This window comes from Salmo trutta, chromosome 4 (assembly GCF_901001165.1).
Source record: "Salmo trutta chromosome 4, fSalTru1.1, whole genome shotgun sequence".
Taxonomy (NCBI): domain Eukaryota; kingdom Metazoa; phylum Chordata; class Actinopteri; order Salmoniformes; family Salmonidae; genus Salmo; species Salmo trutta.
Window position 1 is genome coordinate 39750752 of NC_042960.1, and position 25867 is coordinate 39776618.

The following is a 25867-nucleotide window of genomic DNA, read 5'->3' on the forward strand; positions in this document are numbered from 1 at the left end:
AGGGGCACATTCCAACACTCAGACATAATTTACAAACTAAGCATTTGTTTTTAGTGAGTTTACCAGATTAGAGGCAGTAGGGATGACCAGGGATGTTCTCTTGATAAGTGGGTCAATTGGACAATTTTTCTGTCCTGCTAAGCATTCAAATGTAAAGAGTACTTTGTGTGTCAGTGAAAATGTATGGAGTAAAAACTATAGATATTTGTTTTAGAAATGTAGTGTTGTAAAAGTAGTCCAAAATATAAATAGTAAAGTACAGATACCACCAACAACTACTTAAGTAGTACTTTAAAGTATTTTTACTTAAGTACTTTACACCCCCGACAGAGAGCATGACTTAGCCACAGAGGATTATTAGCTTCTTGAAAATCAAATCTAATCACAAGTGTGTGGGGAAGCCTGCAATTTGGGCAGCACTAAGCATCTAAAATATGTGTGAAGATAATGTGTCTTGAGTATAATTTAAAATGTTGCAACAAGAAGAAGGGGAGCAGTGGTGGCGAAGAAATGGCGTGTCTCTCTCCAGAATACATGCACTCAGCTCACCAGAATAATGCTCAGCTGTCTGCCGCCAATTCTTCCGCATGTATTGTTTCATTCTATGAATTCCCCATTACATATGTCACCAGTAGGCCCAGTAAACATACTGTTAATCTCCATCATTTGGTTACATACATTTCTGTTAATGCATGTATTAATTACAGTAATTTACTGTTCTCATTCTCGGAGTGAAAACGTTGTTTGCAGAATTCCCATCCTGCTACACTTAAGAGAAACAAGTTTTGGTTTATTTCATAACCATTATGAGTTTTGTGAAAATGTTCTTTTGTTTGGAGTGCTCCCTGAGCAATGAGCAATGTGTGTGGTTTCTCTGTCCTAATAATGTTGAGGGAATGCGGGAGCCTGAGAAGGCATAGAAGTATAGAAGTAGACCTACCTCGCCTGCTGAGTGCAAATGTAGGAAAGAGCCCATTTGGCAATGTCTGATTTCTGATTGTCTTAACTCACCACATCCACCACTAATAAGCTGAGCTTCTCAGTCATTTTTCCTTCACCTCACACATTGTCAAATAAGTCTGTTTTTTAAACATCCATTGCGAGTGATAGTTCCTCATTATTTGAAAAATCTTTCCAACACTCCCGGCTACTTGAAAGTCCTTAAAATGGTTCTCTAGCAATGATCAACAACTAATGTGACAGATCTTGAATAATTTGAACAATCCAGGTGTGGAAAGAGACTTACCCAGAAAGGTCACTGCCAAAGGTGCTTCTACAAAGTTTTGACTCCGGAGTGTAAATACTTAATGTATGTACGTGAGATTTGTCTGTATTTATTTTTCCAAAAATTTGAAATAATTCTCGAAACATGTTTTCACTTTGTCATGATGGGGTATTGTGTGTAGATGGGTAAGAAAAACATATATTTAATCAATTTTGCATTTATACAGTATACTCAATGGGGAGAGCATGAATGGCAACAACACCGGGACACAGTGTCCTCCTTAGCTTTCACAATAATGTGACACAGGCTGTGTGATCAGTTCACTTGGCTCTCAGCTGCGCGACATACGTCCGTGTCCGTATAACTGCTCAACAACATTCTTCCATAATGTTACAGTGTTAGCTAAACCTGTTCACTTTACCAGTAGTATTCAAACGTTTGGTGGCACAGAAGAGAAACCTTGTGAGTCTGGTAAAATAGTCTGTGGTATTGTGTAGGATTTAGCTATGTTTTATTAGTTATCTAGGGTGCCTCCACTCCTCCAACGCCATCTCCAACGCCAGGAGTTCTCAGTTGCCAACATCGTAGCTCCTCTCAGCAGGATTGAGACGATGGGACAGGAAGGCACAGGGATGAAGCTTCTGGTCCTGGGCAGATCGCTGGGACAGGATGGCCCCCACTCCAACATCCGAAGCATCCACTTCCACCACAAATTGACACGAGGGGTCCGGATGGATGAGGATGGGTGCTGTTGTGAACCGATGCTTCTGGTCCACAAAGGCTTTGTCGACAGCTGGAGACCATTTGAACGGTACCTTGGGGGAGGTGAGTGCCGAGAGGGGGGCCGCAGGGTGCTGTAATCCCGAATGAAACAGCGGTAGAAGTTAGTAAACTCAATAAACCGTTGCAACTGCACCCTGGACGTTGGTTGAGGCCAATCCACCACTGCTTTCACCTTTCCAGGATCCATCTGAACATTGCCCTCACAAATGACATATCCCAAAAATGTGATAGAAGAGCGGTGGAACTCACACTTCTCAGCTTTCACAAACAATTGGTTCTCCAGGAGGCTCTGAAGGACCTGTCTGACATGGAGACATGTTCTTGGGCAGATCGGGAAAAAAACAGGATGTTGTCCAGGTAGACGAACACAAACCGGTTTAGCATGTCCCGAAGCACATCATTGACCAAAGTCGGGAAGAGAGCGGGGTCGTTGGTGAGTCCAAATGGCATGACCTGGTACTCATAATGTCCACTGGCTGTGTTGAAGGCTGTCTTCCACTCATCCCCCTCGAATATCCGAACAGGCGGTAGGCATTCCAAAGGTCCACTTGGAAAACATGGTACCCCCCTTTGAGAGGTTCAAATGCCGAGGAGAGGAGAGGTACAGGGTAACGATTTTTGACAGTGATATCGTTAAGTCCCCGGTGGTCAATGCACGGGTGCAGGGTGTTGTCCTTCTTCTCCACAAAGAAAAACCCTGTGCCGGCAGGAGATGCAGGGACAGGGTTTTTAACATCCTGATGAGGACGACTTGGGGAAGGCTGTGCTACTTGAAGGCAGTGGGAATGGCAAAAAGGACTCCAACCCAGGATGGAGCTTATGGTCCAGTCAATCACAGGATTGTGTTTTTGTAGCCAGGAAAATCCCAACACAACCGGAACATGGGGAGATGCAATGAGGAGGAACTGTATGATCTCACTGTGGTTACCAGGAACCCGTATTTGAACGAGCACAGTACTATGGGTGACTTCCCCTTTAGAGCGGCCATCCAATGCCCTAGCATCCATGGGCACAGAGAGAGGCTGAGTGGGAATACCAAGCTCCGAAGCTATCGTGGCATCATAAGACATTTATCAGCCCCAGAGTCAATGAGCACTCGGAGAGACTTCGATTGGTCTCCCCACAGCACAAGAGCAAAAAGGGGTGGGTGGGTGAGGGGAATTAGGGAACTCCCAGTCTGACTCACCATAGTACTGGTACCCACTAGAGACAAGGGTTTCCTAATAGGGCAGGTAGCTATAAAATGTCCTGCCCCTCCACAGTACAGACAACAGTTATTATTCATCCTCCGTGAGCGCTCCCAAACTGACAGCCTAGTTCTTCCCAACTGCATAGGCTCAGGAGTATCCAACTCACCCGTCATAGATTCACGAGAGAGCTCAGGTGACTTCGACTCCTCTCGGAAGAGCTGCCTTTGGAAACCTCAGGATTCCGTAGGAGGTGAATGTTCCATATCGGGTGCATGAGTGTGCCCGAGACCAGACCTCCTCTCACTTTTGCGTTCCATCAATTTTGCATCCATCCATTTTAATGGTTAAGGCGATAAGAGAATCAAGGTCCACCGGCAGTTCCTGAGCAGCTAGCTCATCCTTTACCTCCTCAGATAATCAGTGCAAAAAAGTATCGAAAAGAGACTCCGGATTCAAGGCACTCTCGGCGGCCAACATGCGAAAGTCCAACGCGTAGTCTGCCATGCTACGGGAGTTTTGATGTAAGTCAAACAGTTTGCTGGCCGCCTTTCTCCCGGATACCGGAGACTCAAAAACCTTTCACACCTATGCCATGAATTCCTCCAAATGACCGTAAATGGCAGATTGTTGTTCCCAAACTGCCATAGCCCAGGAGGGCACCCTTCCCGACATTAGCGTAATTATATACGCTATCTTCAACCGGTCTGAAGAAAATGAAGATGGCTATAGCTTAAAAATAAGCGAGCAATGAGAAAGAAAACCCTGGCAGGTACCAGGATTCCCCGAATATCGCTCTCGAGGAGGTAAGCGGGGTTCACGGGAGTCAGGATAGGCTGTACAAACTCACCACAGATAGTGAAAAAATTACTGGGTGATTGGGGTTTTTCAGAGGTGGCAGAGCTAACTCCCTGATTTGCTTGATAATAGCCTTTAACCCATGTTCGTGGCGTTCCGTCAAGGAACTGAGCCCTTCCAAAAGGCCATATAGCAACTCCTGATGTCTCCTAATGGTGGCTCCCTGCAGGGAGCCAGCGTGGCGGAGCTGGTCCAAGTCTGCTGGGTCTGTCATGGCCAGTTCGTACTATCAAGGCACAAGGCGAGACTCAAATGCAGACACAGGAGGCAGATGGTTGGAGTCTTACAATGTTTATTAATCAAAAGGGGTAGGCAAGAGAATGGTTGTGGACAGGTAAAAAGGTCAAAACCTGATCAGAGTCTAGGAGGTACAGAATGGCTTACAGGCTCGTGGTCAAGGCAGGCAGAATGGTCAGGCAGGCAGGTACAAAGTCCAGAAACAGGCAAGGGTCAAAACCGGGAGGACTAGAAAAAAGAGAAGGCAAAAAACAGGAGAATGGGAAAAACGCTTTTTGACTTGGAAACATACAAGACGAACTGGCACTGAGAGACAGGAAACACAGGGATAAACACAGGGGAAAATATGCGACACCTGGAGGGGGGTGGAGACATTTTATGTATAAATGTATAGTTTTTCTTAAATGTTCTTACATTAAATGTACAGCATTAAACTGGCACCATAGTTGCCAGCTTAATAATGTAATTTTGCTTTACAGCAGAGATGCTGTAATATATTTTACAGTACTATTTTACATACTGTAAAATATGACAGTATCATCCCTGCTGTAAATTGGCAACTTTGGTGCCAGTATAATGATGTACATGTACAGGGAAAAGCTTGACAGTGTAGCCTAACTTCTAGTGTTGTGTCGATTCCAAAAAATGCAAGGTACTCCGTATTTAACCTTTTCACGCTAATGGTCGCCCTAGTGTGATGTTTTTTTATGTGAGTGATGTCAGAATGCACTCACTGTTCCAAAATGTGATTGTTACGCATCAGGACAGTTAAACCACGCTGCCCTGAAAGCAAGGCACACTGCTTGCTCAATATCTATAGGCTATGTTTCAACTTGTCAATTTAAAAAAAAATTCGAACAAGTTTTATTTTCAAACAACAGTTTAAAAACCTTTTAAGGATCTGTGTCCCGCTAGCGGGACAAGGTCCGGTGAAACTGGAGGGCACGCAATTCAAATAAATAATTTAAACGTCTAGGTACATAAAAGTGTCTTATGTCGGCTGAAAATTTAAATTCTTATTAAATTGAGGTGTGTTCCGCCTCATTAATTCAAATAGAAGTACCCCATTTCACTGTTGCGAACAATTTACATTTTAGGCATTACTGAGCCGGACAAACTTCTCTCTTCTATGAGAGCCAAAGCACAAACTTCTTCCTCTCTGGCACATTTTCCTGCTGGCATCCACGTTGCCTTCCCTACTGATAACTTTGGACATGTGTGCGTTCCAATCAAAGTAAATGCCTTATTATGTTATCATTAAAGTTTCTGTATATCGTGTTGTCATTTCTACTGTAGCACACCGTATGAATGTATGTATGTATGGAGCATAATGTATTTACTGTTTTATTCACGTTTTCAAGTGCTGGTGAAAAATCATGTATTCTGATTCTTGCATAGATTGTAATGGACACATACGATGTTTGTAAAATCATTTTTTAAAGGTTATACTGATTATGATGAGCTAATGTTCAGCTAATTACCAGCTATGTGTGGCACCATGTTTGTTGACTTCATGCAATGCATTCTGGTTGTCACAGAAACGTCTGTCAGACCACAGATGTTATAACAAAACAAGGTGAAGGAATGGTTCACTCGTCTTTCGAGTAAACTTCTGGAAGTGAATGATGGAAGTGAATGATGGTAGACGACACCCCCTTCAACATGCATACTGCAAACAGACCCAACTCATTTTGTAACCTCTTATCTTTGGTTGATGCGAAAAAACAAATGGTGAGCGGCGAAAAAACAGTTTGGCCAGTTCAAATGCTAACTTTTGCGTCAATCATAACTGGACATTCTAAATAAGTGTTCTAATCACACCGGTTTGAGCGTATGCTGCAGGGACCACTGTAGAATGATCACACCTATTCAGTATGTTCGTATGTGTCAAAGGGTTAAAGGGATTTCTTTAGATTTTTTTTTAAATGAAGAACTCTGTGAAAACTCCCTGATCAATTCTGTCGGCCACCCACTGGGTGTGTTTTCAGGGGTTGAATTAAAACTATTCAGTATGTGTAAGGCAGCCACATTCGCATAGATCGGTTAGTCTGAATAACAACTACTGAGAATTCTGAATTGGGCCCTATGAGATGTGGAAATTAACTTTGTAAACTGATATGAAATCATATCTATGACCACTGGTCTCAGAGGTGCATTTGAAAAGGAAAAAATAGGAAAGAGCAAAACGGGGGAAATAATCCAGAATCAGAGCCCTCAGTAGCTAAGTACCTCTTTACTTCCCTCCATCCACTCGAGAGAAGACTAAATTATATTTTTTGTTGGGATTATGGTTGGAGAACCACAACTAACTATCTTCTAAACATTTCACTGCACAACAAACAGGTCAGTCTTTAAAGTGCATTCTCTATGCATACCGTAAAGCCATAATGTACAGAGTATGTAAGTGTTCTCTCTACTTTCTTTGTCAGAGTGATAAAGAGGTCATTTTAGTGATCAGATAGGATGGCAGCAGTCAGGCAGGCAGGCAGTCAGCACAGATGTGGGCTCAGACACAAGTCCCCTCCTCAGCCCCCGCTCAGCTGCTGGAATGCCCCTGGGACAGGCACAAACATCTGGAAGGAATATCCAATGGGAGTGATACAGTAACCAGAGTAATGAAAAATACATTCACCACCATGCCATTGTATAAAAACAAGCCTACCTGACACGCCACGATATGCACTGTTATGATGCTCTTTGATTTGTGTTATTCTGCTTAGCTAATAAGCTATGTGTACATGGATACAGAATCAACAGCAAATACCATCATAAAGCAGACCACATGGACAAGGCCAGGATGTCACTGTATCTATGATTCCCACCAGACATGGCATTTTATCTACTTTGATCCTCTCTATTCAAAACACCTGTTTAATTAAAGTTCACTTCTAATTGGATTTTTGTTGCATAGGAGCAAATGTAATTTAGTTGCAGTCACCTAATATAATATGTTTACAATACTGGAGCTATATATCTGAATAAATATAAAGAGAAAGCTTTGAGTTCAATTCCGCTGCAAGTAGTGTAATATGGTATATTTTTCCACATTTTAGTACTTTTTTAACAAAAATGTATCCCATAGCCACATTAAAAGTCCTTTGTACGGTTTTGTACTCTCGATTATGAATACAGTATGTGCTTAAGGTTAGACACACAAGCTAAAGAGACTGTGACACATTAAACATTAAACATTTTCAGAAAGACACAAACTGCTTAAAAGCGTTGGTTGACAAGGTCAGATGAGTGGTGCAGAATGTGAGTCAGTAGGACAGCTTTAAAGGGAGGGTTTTAATGTGGCTGGCTGTGCTGTTTAAAGATTGTTTGCATCCCAAATGGCCCCCTATTCCCGTAGGGCTCTGGTAAAAAGTAGTGCACTATATATGGAATAGGTTTCCATTTGGGATGCATACATTGTTTAGAGCTCCGTGATGTGAGACCGTGCCACAAGGGATGGCCTCAGGGATCTTTTATAATGAGCTTTTGAAAATGTTGCAAATAATGACATTTTTTCTACTTATATGTCCACTTATGAATGTATTAACAAAACCCTGTAGATAGCGAAGGGATTTACAATACTACTGCTGTTGTACCGCAAGAGCAACAACCACTCATGATGGTAATAGTGTTGATAATTACTTTTCAAAAAGCCTGACACAAAAATTATCTTATTACATTCATATTCAATTATTTAAGTGTTTCTCTCTTAATCTGTCTGTTTTTGATTGAGGGTCCGGTGTTTGCAGGGTGGTTAGACGTGATATAGTGAAGGATAACCTCGTGTGTAGGTACAGCATACCACTGGGTCTGTCAAGCTAATGTTGCCTTATAGTACTGCACACACAGCCAATAATCCCCATAAATGTTCTCTTTATCAGCATCTGCTATCTGCTAGCGCTGCTTGACTGGCATTGAGATCTCTAAGACCTGGCCTTGGATGTTTGGCCCCGGTCCGTCTCTCCATCCCCTAGCGGTCTTTGCTCTGCTGCATGCCCCAGTGCATCCTGGGACAACAGTGTGGCCTCGGCCCGGACAGCCAGCCAGTCCTCTCGCCCCCTTGGGACCTCTTCATTATCTGTCATTAAATGTTTTAAAGTTTGCATAATTGATCCTCCCCCAATAAGTCGTGATTGATTTATGGCGGTCTGAGCTTGTAGAAGGTAGCTAGTGGTTAAAAATTCATAACCCTGCTATGCGTCTTCACAATCCATTAGGCGTTCCCGGACCCAGAGTTCTCTCATTGATTGACCTTGTGCTGAGAATCTCATAGACTTCATTTTCTCCCCTCCCCTGATATATATTGTGGGAAGAGTTATGTTTTAGACTTTTTCCCTTGATTGCTTGACTTTGATTTTATCTTACTCCTACTGTCTCAATCTATCTCTGTCTCATTCTCTCGGTCTCTCTTTCTCACTCACTCACTCATTCCATCATCCCTCCCTCTCTCCCTCTCTCTGTCTCCCCATCTCTCTCTTCCCTCTCCTATATGCCCCCCCACCCTCTCTTTCTCCCTCCCTCCATCTAGATTGAAGCCTTTACTCAGAGGGAGACGATGAATAAATAAAGCATGGTCCATAAACAGCTTTTCACTATTATTTAAGCTTCCAGGGCCTGGCACTCTGACAGCCTCCCTCTCCTGCCATCAAATTCAAGTGTGTAAATTTTCTAAAAGGCTCTGAATGTTTTATGATGATTTCAGGGAATGATGGAGTAATAGCTGAATAGTGAAGCTATTAGTTTTAATATTTATATTGAGTGCTTTGAATCATTAATGTAACAGGATGTAAAATCAGAGCTGCGGGATGTATGCGCTTCACAACCACAGCCACTTGGTAAAAAATATTTGTTTTGTTGAGGAGCGCAATGCAGGCTGCAGTCATCACCTAACTGTTGTGATCCAGCTGGCTGCCTATCAGGGTGAGGGGCGACACGCTCCTCCTCCATCCATTTTAAAAGCACTTCTTGAAAGAGTTTCTTAAAATATAGAGAGTGTTCGTGAAAAAAGCAACACATCTTAAGCATGTTGGCGTTTATAATTCTGAGGTTATGTCCTCTGCTACTGGATACTGAATTTATTTATCCTCAAGCCTAGTAATGTCATGTTTGTAATACTTAGCCTACTGTAGATATTATAGTTCACTAAACCTTATATGCAGTTTCTGTCAAAGCATAAAACTACAGAGCTTGGAAATAAAAATAATAAACCGTCTTGCCTAATGTTAACAGTGTAGAGGAATACATTTACACTATATCAACAAATATACTACTGTCAACATTACACTTTATTTAATTGAGCATGTATTTGATCAACATAACATTTCAGGATTTAATAAAAGAAGATGTTTTTCCAAAAAATGCAAAAACATGCAAGGGTTTTAACATAAGAGTTTGTATCATAAGTGCTGTATGCATCATGACACAGCTGCAACTAAAGAAGGTTCCCCTCAGTCAAATCCTTCCAGAAATATAGAGCCACAGTTTGGTGTTGCTCTTTCCCATTGGCACAGGGAGCTAGAAAAAATGCCTGATGCATTTTCTGCTCTGCAGAGCTCTGTGGAGTTAAAGGCCAGTTTATTCTTATGGGTATCAGACTTGTCGGTCCTGAGGGAGACCAGACTCTTTCATGCACAGTTAGTGCATTTGACTCAGCCTGGAGATGCTCTCAGATGGAAAAGCCATGTTTAGAGGACATCTTATGAGACATTAAAGCACTGCTGCTCCATTGTTTTAGCTCTTCCTAAATGTCACTTCCCTCTCTGGAGCCTGCCCTTCAGTAGAGACACAGTACAGCATGCGGCGACGAAGCGGCACAGAGAAAAGATTTCTTCTTATTTTTGTTCCCAAATAGGGTCCATCTGTCCGGATGGCCATCATGTGTAACAAGTTCTACGCCACTTCTAGGCCACTATATTTTATTTTCCACAAAAACAAATAGGTAACATGCAACATGTGTATTAGCTTTGTGAGTTGGAGTTTCAATGTATTTGATAATGACATCTGAAAAGGGACTGGATAGTGTTGTGGAACTAGCTAGCTACATATTTGGCTAGTCTGGTGTTCTATGCTTTACGATGCTACTTTTTAGCCACAGAAGCAGAAGCAAACATGTCTCTCTATGAATTGCAATCGCTAGAGCTTGAACAGCAAGAGCTTGAACTGATCTTACTGGTCAGGAGGAGAAGAAGAAGAAAAACGACTGAGAAAATGGCAAGTTTATCCACTGAACACTACAAGAGGGGAAGATGGAGAAATTATGTCTCATGTCCAACCTATACGAAGCATTGTTGAGGAAATACGTTTTTAATACTTTCTGATATGGTTTGACAAATTTGATGACTTACTTCAGCGGCCTGTCCCTAACATCTCGCCCGAGAGAACTCACAGCTTGTCCATGCTGCAGAAAGACTGTCTGTGACCCTTCGGTTTGTGGCGAGTTGGCAGCACACAGCAAAGTATCGCTGTGAGTTATAAGCTGGGAATCTCAACAGTTTGTGCCATTGTCACGGAAGTGTGCCAGGCTATATGGCATGTCCTGAAGGAGGATTTTGTTGCTTATCCCTCCATGGCAAATATGGGCAGAAATCGCTAGAGAGTTCGGTGCAGAAGCTGTCGACGGAAAACCTATTTGGATCTAATCTCTGGCAAACTCGGGCAGAGAGTACTACAACTACAAGGGTTTTTTCTCAATGCCTGATGGCAGTCTGTGATGCAAAGTACCGCTTCACCATGATAGACGTGGGCACATATGGCCGGTCGGGAATTGCGGGAACCCTCTGACGAAGCAAGTTCAGCTTTCAACTCATTGCAGGCTAGCTGCCGCTACCAAGGCTAGAGTGCTTGCCAGGGACCCAAACAAAGGGCCCATATGTCTTCGTGGGACACGAGGCATTCCTACTGGTGGCTCCCGAGTGGCGCAGCGGTCTATGGCACTGCATCGCAGTGCTAAAGGTGTCACTACAGACCCTGGTTCAATCCTGGGCTGTATCACAACCGGCGGTGATCAGGAGTCCCATAGGGCAGTGCAGAATTGGCCGGGCTAGGCTGTCATTGTAAATAAGCATTTGTTCTTAACTGGCTTGCCTAGTTTAAATTTAAAAAATCCCTCTGATGGTAAACATGATGCGACCATATCCATGTAAGATACACTAAATACATGTGACTATACATATGATGTGAAAATTATACCAATATAGATGTTGTAATTATATGCCACACATAAAAGTAATCTGGCATCTCAGTAAGAGGATGGGGGCCTATGTCCAATGCACAGGCGGCTACACAGTTGATGTAGTACACATTTATATTTAACCTTTATTTAACTAGGCAAGTCAGTTAAGAACAAATTCTTATTTACTATGACGGCATACATCGACCAAAGCCAGATGACGCTGGGCCAATTGTGCGCTGCCCGGTTGTGATACAGCCTGGATTCAAACCAGGGTGTCTGAAGTGATGCCTCTAGCACTGTGTCTTAGACCGCTGCGCCACTCGGGAGCCCAATGCTAATGGAAACACTTATTTTATTCAAAGGTTCTTCTGGCCTTGATGACGCCAAGAAGATCTACAGCTACCACTCAAGAGCCAGAAGAATTTCAGAGAACTGCTTTGGAATCCTTGCTGCAAGATGGGGATCCTGTGACAAGCCCTTTAGGTTGCCCCAGAGAAAGGCCTGCATGGCCCTCCACAGCTACCTTTGCACCACAGACACTTCAGACACTGACAACACAGAGTCATCAACACGGTACAGCCACCCAACATTTGTTGACCGTTCCACACCTACTGGGGACCTGCATCCAGGAGAATGGAGACAGGTGGTACAAGGAGACACCAGCTTCCTGGGCCCAAGAAACATGTCGGCAGACAGGGCAACCAGAGTGCTATAGATGTGTGCAACAACCTCAAGGACTACTGTACTTCCTCACACCAGCTGGTTAAGTGTCTTTCCAGGATGCTACTATCACACATAGAACCCTACAGTAAATGTTCAAATGTTGGAGTGTGGTTTGGAAACCATGTTCGCACATATGTTCTCTTCCTCTGGCTGATGACTGTTTATATCGTATGTCATATTGTGAGCTACACACTTGGTTTGGGTGTTTGGATTTGGCTGTTTTTCTTATTCATACTTTACAAATCCTAATAAAGACTACCATAATGATAGTCACTTCATCCTTGTGTTGTTTTAGTTAGTCATATTTTGGGGAGGATAGACCCTCAATACATCTACCCAATCAACGTAACATAAGGTTGTACATGGTCATGTGTAGTGGCCTTTTAATGGAGAACTTCCTGCTATGGTTTATGGGTGAGACTGAGTGTCCAGCTGTAGACACTAAGGAAAGACCCCCAAGACCTTAACCTCATCTACAAAGCAGTACTTTTACTGAATGACTTATTCAGAACAGTAATATTTTCTGCCACAAGTACAAATAACTAGACAGAGACATTTGCAGACCTTTTAGATATTTTTTTATGACCATAAAGGGAAATCGTGCAATGTAATCCATAATGTAATACACCGGTGAAAAGTGTGATGAAAGGGTAAATAAGAGACAAAACACAAAGTAAATACCAGTAAATTACCCTCCACCTTAACATGTGAATGAGAAAATAAGTTGAAAAAATGAAATAAACATGCAAACCCCAAGGTAAATTACCCACCACCTCAACGTGTGAATAATAAAAATGCACACCGTCAGTTGTTGGGGTGAGACGGAGGGCTCTGTCTCACTCAAGTGCGGACGGAACGGACACACAGTACTGATCGATGGTACGGCATCGTGTCCCTGACAAACGGGAGACATTGATCAGCAGGAATGGGCACCACCCATGGCACGGTGACGTCATAGACTCATCAAAGGGTTGTAGAGGTTCTTGTCTTGTCTCACCAGCTGGCACAGACACTCCTCAAAACTGCACAGAGACATAGACATAATTGTGCGTAGAAAATCTCGAAATAAAAACAAAAAAAGGAAGCTTGCAAGTAGAATAGCAAGTAGTAGAGGCGAATAGCAGCACATCCATCTGTTCTGAGTTTATACCAGAAGGGACACAAGAAAAGATGTGATGTAGATACATGGCCTTCAAAAAGTATTCAGACCCCTTCACTTTTTCCTAATTTTGTTACATTACAGCTGTCACGTCCTGACCAGTATAAGGGTTATTTGTTATTGTAGTTTGGTCAGGACGTGGCAGAGGGTATTTTGTTTATGTGGTTCGGGGTGGTGATTTATTTAGTAGGGTGTTGGTTTAGTTAGTTCCGGGTTTTTGGGGTTATGTTCTAGGTTTGTCTTTCTATGTGGTCTCTAGTCTTTTGTATTTCTATGTCTAGTTTATTGGGGTTGGACTCTCAATTGGAGGCAGGTGTTTTCTAGTTGCCTCCGATTGAGAGTCCTATATATGGGTAAATGTTTGGTGTAGTGTTTGTGGGAGATTGTTTCTTGTTTTGCCTGTGTGAGCCTGACAAGACTGTTTTGTTGTTCGTGCGTTCTTCGTTTTGTTGTTTTGGTGTTCTCTTTATTTAAATTAAATATCAAGATGAGCATCCACATTCCTGCTGTGACCCGGAACCGAGGGAGTCTGTCTGTGACCGGGAACCGAGGGAGTCTGCCTGCGACCCGGAACCGAGGGAGTCTGCCTGCGATCCGGAACCGAGGGAGTCTGCCTTTGACCCGGAACCGAAGGAGCCTGCCTGTGACCCGGAACCGAGGGGGTCGGCCTGCGACCCAGGACCAAGGGAATCTGCCTGTGACCCAGAACCGAAGGGGTCTGCCTGCAACCCGGAACCGAAGGGAGTCGATCAGCAACCCGGAACTGAGTAAGTCTGTTGACAATCCGGAGCTAAAGATGATTAACTGTGTATCGAATGAGTCTGCCTACAGTGTGGAATGGAAGAGGTCTGCCTACGATCCGGAATGATGGGAGTCTGCCTACGGCCCGAAACTGAGCAAGTCTGTCTGCATTCTGGAGGACAGTAGGCCGGAGCCAGAACCACCTCCTGTATAGGTGGGTTGGGGAGGGGGGGGTGTAGCACAAGTGCCGTCGGTGACGCAGCCACCCTCCCTTCCCTCCCTTTAGTTTAGGGTGATTTTTTGTTGTTGTTGTTGTTGGGTTTTTTTTATGAGGTGCATCCGGGGTCTGCACCTTTAGGGGGGGTACTGTCACGTCCTGACCAGTATAAGGGTTATTTGTTATTGTAGTTTGGTCAGGACGTGGCAGAGGGTATTTTGTTTATGTGGTTCGGGGTGGTGATTTATTTAGTAGGGTGTTGGTTTAGTTAGTTCCGGGTTTTTGGGGTTATGTTCTAGGTTTGTCTTTCTATGTGGTCTCTAGTCTTTTGTATTTCTATGTCTAGTTTATTGGGGTTGGACTCTCAATTGGAGGCAGGTGTTTTCTAGTTGCCTCTGATTGAGAGTCCTAGATATGGGTAATTGTTTGGTGTAGTGTTTGTGGGAGATTGTTTCTTGTTTTGCCTGTGTGAGCCTGACAAGACTGTTTTGTTGTTCGTGCGTTGTTCGTTTTGTTGTTTTGGTGTTCTCTTTATTTAAAATAAATATCAAGATGAGCATCCACATTCCTGCTGCGTTTTGGTCCTCTATTCCCGACGACAGCCGTTACAACAGCCTTATTCTAAAATTGATAAAAGAAACAATTTTCCTCAGCGATCTACACACAATACACCATAATGACAAAGCGAAAACAGGTTTTTAGAATTGTTTGCTTATTTATATCAATTTTTTTACAGAAATAACTTATTTATAGTATTCAGACCCTTGCCATGAGATTCGAAATTGAGCTCAGGTTCATCCTGTTTCCACTTGATTGGAGTCCACCTGTGGTAAATTCAATTGATTGGACATGATTTGGAAAGGCAGACACCTGTCTATGTAAGGTCCCAAAGTTGACAGTGCATCTCAGAGCAAAAACCAAGCCATGAGGACTAAGGAATTGTCCGTAGAGCTCTGAGACAGGATTGTGTTGAGGCACATATCTGGGGAAGGGTACCAAAACACTTCTGCAGCATTGAAGGTCCCTAAGAACACAGTGGCATCCATCATTCATAAATGGGAGATGTTTGGAACCACCAAGACTCTTCCTAGAGCTGGCCGCCTAGCCAAACTGAGCAATCGGGGGAAAAGGGCCTTAGTCAAGGAGGTGACCAAGAACCTGATGATCACTCTGACAGAGCTCTAGTGTTCCTCTGTGGAGATGGGAGAACCTTCCAGGAGGACAACCATCTCTTCAGCACTCCACTAATCAGGCTTTTATGGTAGAGTGGCCAGTGGAAGCCACTCCTCAGTAAAAGGCACATGACAGCCCGCTTGGAGTTTGCCAAAAGGCACCTAAAGACAAGATTATCTGGTCTGATGAAACCAAGATTTAACTCTTTGGCCTGAATGCCAAGCGTCACATCTGGAGGAAACATGGCACCATCCCTACGGTGAAGCATGGTGGTGGCAGCGTCATGCTGTGGGGATGTTTTTCAGCAGCAGGGACTGGGAGACTATTCAGGATCGAGGCAAAGATAAACAGAGCAAAGTACAGAGAGATCCTTGATAAAAACCTGCTCCAGAGTGCTCAGGACATCAGACTGGGGCAAAGGCTCATCTTGCAACAGGACAATGATCCTAAGCACACAGCCAAGACAACACAGGAGTGGCTTCGGGACAAGTCTCTGAATGTCCTTGAGTGGCCCAGCCTAAGTCTGGACTTAAATCAAATTGAACATCTCTGGTGAGACCTGAAAATAGCTGCGCAGCAACGGTCCCCTTCCAACATGACAGAGATTGAGAGGATCTGCATAGAAGAAAACTCCCCAAATACACGTATGCCAAGTAAAGGGTCTGAATACTCATGTAAATGTGATATTTCAGTTTTTTATTTAAAAAATTTTGCAAAAATGTCTAAAAACCTGTTTTTGCTTTGTCATTATGGGGTATTGTGTGTAGACTGAGGAGGGATTGATTTAATCAGTTTTACAATAGGGCTGTAACGTAACAAAATATGGAGAAAGTCAAGGGGTCTGATTACTTTCCGAAGGCACTGTACCTGGGCGGGCGTTCCATTGCCAAACTCACTCAATACTGCCCCTCAGTCTTTGCGAGGAATGATCCGTAAGGTCTCAATTTCCAGGTTGATAAAAATTGCATTATATGACTAAGCGTATAACACACACCCATTTGTGACAAAAAAAACAACATTGCAACACTAGACTACTCTCTGTACCGTCCATCTCCGTAGTGTCTGGATTGGCCTTAAATTAAGGCACACACAGACACACACACACAAACTGCTCTCTATGGACGATAGCTTATAAGGATGATGGCTTGTCTGGATTCCATTTTGGGTCTGATTCAGGAAGAGATGCAGTGACTGAAACAGATGTTTTATACAGACTGCCCCTCTTACTGTGTGTGTTTGTGCATGTGTGCACGGCTGTGTTAGGGCGTGTATTTGTGTGTTCCCATCCCCATGTGCGTGTGTCTGTCAGCACCTGTGTGTGTGTAGCGAGACCACTCTCCCCCATCTCCCTGAATACATGAGAGAATGTTAGCATTTTGAGCGCTTAACATTAGCCACTAGCATTAGAATGACTTGTGCGCCATGATAGGATTCATTAGCGGAGGCAAAAATGACGGAATTGTAAAATGTGATCAAAGAGCATCATGCTGTCTCTCCATCTCTCTCTCACTCTCTCTCTCTCTCTCTCTTTATCTCACTCCCTCTCACTCTCTCTCGACACCTAGTCTCCAGTCCTAATTGCTACGATGGGTTTGTGTTCGACACAAGCACTTCTTGCTCGGCCTTGCAGAATAAATCTTGTTTCGCGGTATGGAGTAGAATATAAAGAGATGTATCATAATCTAATTCCCTTGCGCTCTGCCTGATGCCTGATACAAGGTACCAGGTATGATATCACTGCAATTCCACATGTAACGGAATTAATTACATAAGAAAAAATATAAACAAAACATGCAACAATTCCAACGATTTTACTGAGTTACAGCTTATATAAGGAAATCAGGCCCAAATCTATGGATTTTACATGAGCCAGGCCCAGCCAATCAGAATGAGTTTTCCCCCACAAAAGGCTTTATTACAGAAGGTTTCATCAGCTGTCCAGGCAGCTGGTCTCAGACAATCCCGCAGGTGAAGAAGCCAGATGTGGAGGTCCTGGACTGGCATGATTACACGTTGTTTGCGGTTGTGAGGCCAGTTGGACGTACTGCCAAATTCTCTAAAACGACATTGGAGGCGGCTCATGGTGAAAATGAACATTCAATTCTCTGGCAACAGCTCTGTTGGACATTCCTGCAGTCAGCATGCCATTGCATGCTCCCTCAAAACTTGAAACATCTGTGGCATTGTGTTGTGTGAGAAAACTGCACATTTTAGTGTGGCCTTTTATTGTCCCCAGCACAAGGTGCCCCTGTGTAATTATCACGCTGTTTAATACGTTTTTTTGATATGTCACACCTGTCAGGTGGATGGATTATCTTGGCAATGGAGAAATGCTCACTAACAGGGATGTGACAACTCACATGTGAACACGTGTTTTTAGAACACTTCACATTTGAAAACATGGTTTTAACATTAATGAGTTATTATACACACAGTGTTTCCAACAAACATTTTTGACATACATGACTACATTGTGTATGTTTATTTATGTCCCCCCTTATGCCCTCAACTGGGATTTGAACTCACAACCGCTTGGTCCACGGCATTCCGATCTTTCTGCTTCACCACCACGCCTGTGTTAATGACTGATTTCACCTGTATTTTTACACTTTGGACTTCAAAATGAATCTCAGGTTTGATAAAAAGAAACTCAAGAAAACAATTATATTTGTCATAGTGATTCAGGAGTAACATTAAAACAGAATAATATTTATTAAAACAAATATTTCACCTTTATTTAACCAGGTAGGCTAGTTGAGAACAAGTTATCATTTACAACTGCAACCAGGCCAAGATAAAGCAAAGCAGGTCGACACATACAACAACACAGAGTTACAAATGGAATAAACAATCATAAAGTCAATAATACAGTTGAAAAGGTATATATACAGTGTGTGCAAATGAGGTAAGATAAGGGGGGTAAGGCAATAAATAGGCCATGGTGGCGAAGTAATTACAATATACCAATTAAACACTGGAGTGATAGATGTGCAGAAGATGAATGTGCAGGTAGAGATACTGGGGTGCAAAAGAGCAAGATAAACAAATAAATACAGTATGGGGATGAGGTAGATGGATGGGCTATTTACAGATGGACTATGTACAGGTGCAGTGATCTGTGAGCTTCTCTGACAGCTGGTGCTTAAAGCTAGTGAGGGAGATATGAGTCTCCAGCTTCAGTGATTTTTGCAGTTCGTTCCAGTCATTGGCAGCAGAGAACTGGAAGGAAAGGCGGCCAAAGCAGGAGTTGGCTTTGGAGGTGACCAGTGAGATATACCTGCTGGAGCGCGTGCTACGGGTGGGTGCTGCTATGGTGACCAGTGAGCTGAGATAAGGTGGGGCTTTACCTAGCAAAGACTTGTAGATGACCTGGAGCCAGTGGGTTTGGCGATGAGTATGAAGCGAGGGCCAGCCAACGAGAGCATACAGGTCGCAGTGGTTGGTGTATATGGGGCTTTGGTGACAAAATGGATGGCACTGTGATAGACTGCATCCAATTTGTTGAGTAGAGTGCTGGAGGCTATTTTGTAAATGGCATCGCCGAAGTCGAGGATCGGTAGGATGGTCAGTTTAACGAGGGTATGTTTGGCAGCATGAGTGAAGGATGCTTTGTTGCAAATAGAAAGCCGATTCTAGATTTCATTTTGGATTGGAGATGCTTAATGTGAGTCTGGAAAGAGAGTTTACAGACTAGCCAGAGTAGTGATGCTAGACAGGCGGGCAGGAGCGGGCAGTGATCGGTTGAAGAGCATGTATTTAGTTTACTTGCATTTAAGAGCAGTTGGAGGCCACGGAAGAAGACTTGTATGGCATTGAAGCTCATCTGGAGGTTAGTTAACACAGTGTCCAAAGAAGGGCCAGAAGTATACAGAATGGTGTTGTCTGTGTAGAGGTGGATCAGAGAATTACCAGCAGCAAGAGCGACATCATTGATGTATACAGAGAAGAGAGTCGGCCTGAGAATTTAACCCTGTGGCACCCCCATAAAGACTGCCAGAGGTCTGAACAACAGGCCCTCCGATTTGACACACTGAACTATATCAGAGAAGTAGTTGGTGAACCAGGCGAGGCAGTCATTTGAGAAACCAAGGCTGTTGAGTCTGCCGATAAGAATGTGGTGATTGACAGAGTCTAAATCCTTGGCCAGGTCGTGAATACGGCTGCACAGTAATGTTTCTAATCGATGGTGGTTATGATATTGTTTAGGACCTTGAGCGTGGCTGACCAGCTCTGAAACCATATTGCATAGAGGAGAAGGTACGGTGGGATTCGAAATGGTCGGTATTCTGTTTGTTAACTTGGCTTTCGAAGACCTTAGAAAGGCAGGGTATGATAGATATAGGTCTGTAGCAGTTTGGGTCTAGGGTGTCTCCCCCTTTGAAGAGGGGGAGGATCGCGGCAGCTTTACAATCTTTGGGAATCTCAAACGATACGAAAGAGAGGTTGAACAGGCTAGTAATAGGGGTTGCAACAATTTTGGCAGATCATTTTAGAAAGAGATGGTCCAGATTGTTTAGCCCGGCTGATTTGAAGGGGTCCACATTTTGCAGCTCTTTCAGAACATCAACTATCTGGATTTGGGTGAAGGAGAAAAGGGGGAGGCTTGGGCGAGATGCTGTGGGGGGTGCAGGGCAGTTGGCCGAAGTAGGGGTAGCCAGGTGCAAAGCATGGCCAGCCGTAGAAAAATGCTTAATGAAATTCTCAATTATAGTGGATTTATTGGTGGTGACAGTGTTTGCTAGCCTTAGTGCAGTGGGCAGCTGGGAGGAGGTGCTCTTCTTCTCCATGGACTTTACAGTGTCCCAGAACTTTTTTGAGTTTGTACTACAGGATGCAAATTTCTGTTTGAAATAGCTAGCCTTAGCTTTCCTAACTGCCTGTGTATATTTGTTCCTAACTTCCCTGAAAAGTTGCATGTCACTGGGGCTATTCGATGCTAATGCAGTACGCCACAGGATGTTTTTGTGCTGGGCAAGGTCTGGTCAGGTCTGGAGTGAACCAAGGGCTATATCTGTTCCTGTTTCTAAATCTTTTGAATGGGGCATGCTTATTTAAGATGGTCAGGAAGGCACTTTAAAAGAATAACCAGGTATCCTCTACTGATGGGATGAGGTCAATATCCTTCCAGGATACCCGAGCCAGGTTGATTAGAAAGGCCTGCTCGCTGAAGTGTTTTAGGGAGCGTTTGACAGTGATGAGGGGTGGTCATTTGAGGCAGTGATCACTGAGATCTTGGTTGAAAACAGCAGAGGTGTATTTGGAGGTTAGGAAGATGTCTATGAGGGTGCCCGTGTTTACGGATTTGGGGTTGTACCTGATAAGTTCCTTGATAATTTGTGTGAGATTGAGGGCATCAAGCTTAGATTGTAGGATGGTCGGAGTGTTAAGCATGTCCCAGTTTAGGTCACCTAGCAGCACGAGCTCTGAAGATAGATGGGGGGCAATCAATTCACATATGGTGTCCATGGCACAGCTGGGGCAGAGGGTGGTCTATAGCAAGCGGCAACAGTGAGCGACTTGTTTCTGGAAAGGTGGATTTTTAAAAGTAGAAGCTTAAATTGTTTGGGTACAGACCTGGATAGTAAGACAGAACTCTGCAGGCTATCTCTACAGTAGATTGCAACTCCGCCCCCTTTGGCACTTCTATCTTGTCAGAAAATGTTATAGTTAGGGATGGAAATTTCAGGGGTTTTGGTGGTCTTCCTAAGCCAGTATTCAGACACGGCTAGGACATCCGGGTTGGCAGAGTGTGCTAAAGCAGTGAATAAAACAAACTTAGGCAGGAGGCTTCTAATGTTAACATGCATGAAACCAAGGCTTTTGCGGTTACAGAAGTCAACAAATGAGAGCACCTGGAGAATAGGAGTTGAGGTAGGCACTGCAGGGCCTGGATTAACCTCTACACCAGAGGAACAGAGGAGGAGTAGGATAAGGGTACGGCTAAAAGCTATAAGAACTGGTCATCTAGTTCGTTCGGAACAGAGAGTAAAAGGAGCAGGTTTCTGGGCGCGATAGAATAGATTCCAGGCATAATGTACAGACAAAGGTATGGTAGGATGTGAATACATTGGAAGTAAACCTAGGCATTGAGTGATGTTGAGAGAGATATTGTCTCTAGAAACATTTAAACCAGCTGATGTCACCGCATGTGTGGGAGGTGGAACTAAAGGGTTCGCTAAGGCATATTGAGCAGGGCTAGAGGCTCTACAGTGAAATAAGACAATAATCACAAACCAGAACAGCAATGGACAAGGCATATTGACATTTGGGAGAGGCATGCGTAGCTGAGTGATCATAGGGGTCCAGTGAGTAGTTAGTCTGGCTGGAGACACAACGATTCAGACAGCTAGCAGGCCGGGGCTAGCAAGCTAGCAGAAGGGCCTTAGAGGGATGTCGCGATGCAGGAAGTCTGTTATAGCCTCCTCATGCGGAGCCTTCTCGTGCGGTTACGCCGATAGTCCAGTCGTGATGGATTAGTAGGGTTCCGTGTAGCAAAGGGGTCCAGTCGAATTGGCAAAATAGGTATAGTGGCCCAAGAAATTGGCCGATGGATCTCTTCAGCTAACAGCTCTAGACAGCTAGCGGGCTGCGGCTAGCAGGCTAGCAGATGGGCATTCAGGGGACGTCGCGACGGAGGGGCCTGTTGGAAAAAAACTCTCGGGCAGATTATGTCGGTAGTCCAGTCGTGATGGATAAGCAGGGCTTCGTGTAGTAAAAGGGGTCCAGGCCAATTGGCAAAATAGGTATAGCGGCCTCAAGAAATTGGCTGATGGACCTATTCAGCTAACAGTCCAATATGCTCTAGACAGCTAGCGGGCCGCGGCTAGCAGATTGTGAATATTTTGTGAATATGCCTCACCAACATTAGACAACTGTACAGAAAACCCTCAAATTGCTGAAATAAGGAAATTAAATCAATGATGAGAGAATAGTCAGATTAATTGATAACAAAAATACCAGTACAGATGACATTCTTTTGCTCAGCAGCTACTATTCCTGAGGTCCAGAAAAATTAAGGCAGTTATACAATTTAAAAAACATTGCAATACATTTCACAACAGATTTCACAACACATTAAGTGTGTGCCCTCAAACCACTACTCAAATAGCATATGCAGCATCTACAACACAAAATCCATGTGTGTACAGTACATATGTTATCATGTGTTTGTATGCATGTGTCTGTGCCTGTGTGTCTCTTCACGGTGCCCGCTGTTCCATAAGGTGTATTTTTATCTTTTTTTTAAATCAAATTTTACTGTTTGCATGAGTTACTTGATGTAGAATAGAGTTATGTGTAGTCATGGCCAATTTTCCCTCAAATATTTTGGGGCACTGAGCAAATTCCAGGTCTGCTGAGAGCAAACTTGAACTTTGTGAAGATTCTGTGCAACTTCCAGCGCGTGTATATTGTGAACACTGAGGTTGTACCTGCTTTAAGTTATAGTTTTACAAGTGGCCATGTAGGTTACTGTGGCTATGTGATCATAATGCGGGCCTACCAGAGTGGCCTACCATCAAAAACAATGGAGAAAATGCATCCCAGCCTACAGTAGCATCCAATATGTGGTGTTCAATGTAGGCCTACATTCCATGAGAGTTTTGGAAAGAAACCCTGCAAGGCTTAACACTAACCTGTTTATGCACTTGTCCTTTTGACAAGGAGGTGACGGAAAATGTTGTTGTGTTGTTTGATGCAAGAAACCACTTTACAAAATAAAATGCATTATTATTCCCATACCATTATTACAGCGAATCAGACAAATTATGCCTATTGGCTACTTAGTTTATTCAAGCCTGTCTCAAAATAAAACACTGCCCCTCTTTACCTGACTCGCTTTTCAAAGATGTCTGGAAATGTATACGTTTTGTGCTCTTGTAGGAAGCAATCACTCCCTTATTGCTGATTACAAATAATCTAACAACTAATAACTAACGACAGTGCCTTGCAAAAGTATTCACCCCCCTTGGCGTTTTTCCTATTTTGTTGCATTGCAACCTGTAATTTAAATGTATTTTTATTTGGATTCCATGTAATGGACATATACAAAATAGTAAAAATTGGTAAAGTAAAATGAAAAAAATAACTTGTTTAAAAAAAATAATAATAATAAATGAACTGAAAAGTGGTGTGTGCATACATATTCACCCCTTTTGCTATGAAGCCCCTAAATAACACCTGGTGCAATCAATTACAAAATTAGAAAATTAGTTAAATAAAGCCCACCTGTGTGCAAAGTGTCACATGATCTGTCACATGATCTCACTATACAGTCGAAGTCGGGAGTTTAAAACTCGTTTTTCAACCACTCCACAAATTTATTGTTAAAAAACTATAGTTTTGGCAAGTCGGTTAGGAGATCTACTTTGTGCATGACACAAGTCATTTTTCCAAAAAATGTTTACAGACAGATTATTTCACTTATAATTCACTGTATCACAATTCCAGTGGGTCAGAAGTTTACATAAAATAAGTTGACTGTGTCTGTAAACAGCCTGGAAAATCCCAGAAAATTATTTCATGGCTGTAGAAGATTTTGATAGGCTAATTGACAGTCAATGGAAGGTGTACCTGTGGATGTATGTCACGTCCTGACCATAGTAAGATGTTATTTTCTTTGGTAGAGTTGGTCAGGGCGTGACAGGGGGTGTTTTGTGTTTTTCTATGTTTTCTATATCTATGTTTAGTTCTAGTTTTCTATTTCTATGTTGTTGTTTTTTGGGATGATCTCCAATTAGAGGCAGCTGGTCCTTGTTGTCTCTAATTGGAAATCATATTTAAGTAGGGTTTTTTTCCACCTGTGTTTGTCGGTAGTTGTATTCTGTTTAGTCTATGTACCTGACAGAACTGTGCGCTTTCGTTTTTCTCTTTGTTATTTTGTCTTTAGTGTTTTTGAGTTAAAATAAATTTCATCATGAGCATTCAACACGCTGCGCTTTGGTCCCCTCTCTATGACAGCCGTTACAATGTATTTCATCCTTGGGAGCAATTTCCAAATGCCTGAAGGTACCATGTTCATCTGTACAAGCAATAGCACGCAAGAATAAACACCATGGGACCATGGTGACGCATTCTGTCTCCTAAAGATGAACATACTTTGGTGCGAAAAGTGCAAATCAATCCCAGAACAACAGAAAAGGACCTTGTGAAGATGCTGGAGGAAACTGGTGGGAATGTAATGAAAGAAATAAAAGCTGAAATAAATCATTCTCTCTACTATTATTCTGATTATTTCACATTCTTAAAATAAAGTGGTGATCCTAACTGACCTAAGACAGGGAATTTTTACTAGGACTAAATGTCAGGAATCTTGACAAACTGAGTTTAAATGTATTTGGCTATGGTGTATGTAAACTTACGACGTCAACTGAATCTACACTTGCTCTGAAAGGCCCCAGTGTCTGCAACACCCCTAAGCAAGGGGCACTACCCAAGCAAGTGGCACCATGATGACCAAGGAGCTCCCCAAACAGGTCAGGGACAAAGTTGTGGAGAAGTACATATCAGGATTGAGTTATAAAAAAATATCTGAAACTTTGAACATCCCACGGAGCACCATTAAATCAATTATTAAAAAATGCAAAGAATATGGCACCACAACAAACCTGCCAACGGAGGGCCACCCACCAAAATTGACGGACCAGGCAAGGAGGGCATTAATCAGAGAGTCAACAAAGAGACCAAACCCTGAAGGAGCTGCTAAACTCCACCACGGAGATTGGAGTATCTGTCCATAGGACCATTTTAAGCCGTACACTCCACAGAGCTGGGTTTTACGGAAGAGTGGGAAGAAAAAAAGTAATTGCCTAAAGAAAAAAATAAGCAAACACGTTTGGTGTTCACCAAAAGGCATGTGGGATACCCCCCAAACATATGGAAGAAGGTACTCTGGTCAGATGAGACTACAATTGAGCTTTTTGGCCATCAAGGAAAATGCTATGCCTGGCGCAAACCCAACGCCTCTCATCCCCCCGAGAACACCATCACAGTGAGTATGGTTGTGGCAGCATCATTCTGTGGGGATGTTTTTCATCGGCAGGGACTGGGAAACTGGTTAGAATTGAAGGAATGATGGATGGTGCTAAATACAGGGAAATTCTTGAGGGAAACCTGTTTGTCTTCGAGAGATTTAAGCTGGGACGGAGGTTCACCTTCCAGCAAGACAATGACCCTAACCATACTGCTAAAGCAACACTCGACTGGTTTAAGGGGACACATTTAAATGTTTTGGAATGGCCTAGTCAAAGCCCAGACCTCAATCCATTTGAGAATCTGTAGTATGACTTAAAGATTGCTGTACACCAGCAGAACCCAACTAACTTGAAGGAGCTGGAGCAGTTTTGCCTTAAAGAATGGGCAAAAATCCCAGTGGCTAAATGTGCCAAGCCTATAGAGACAT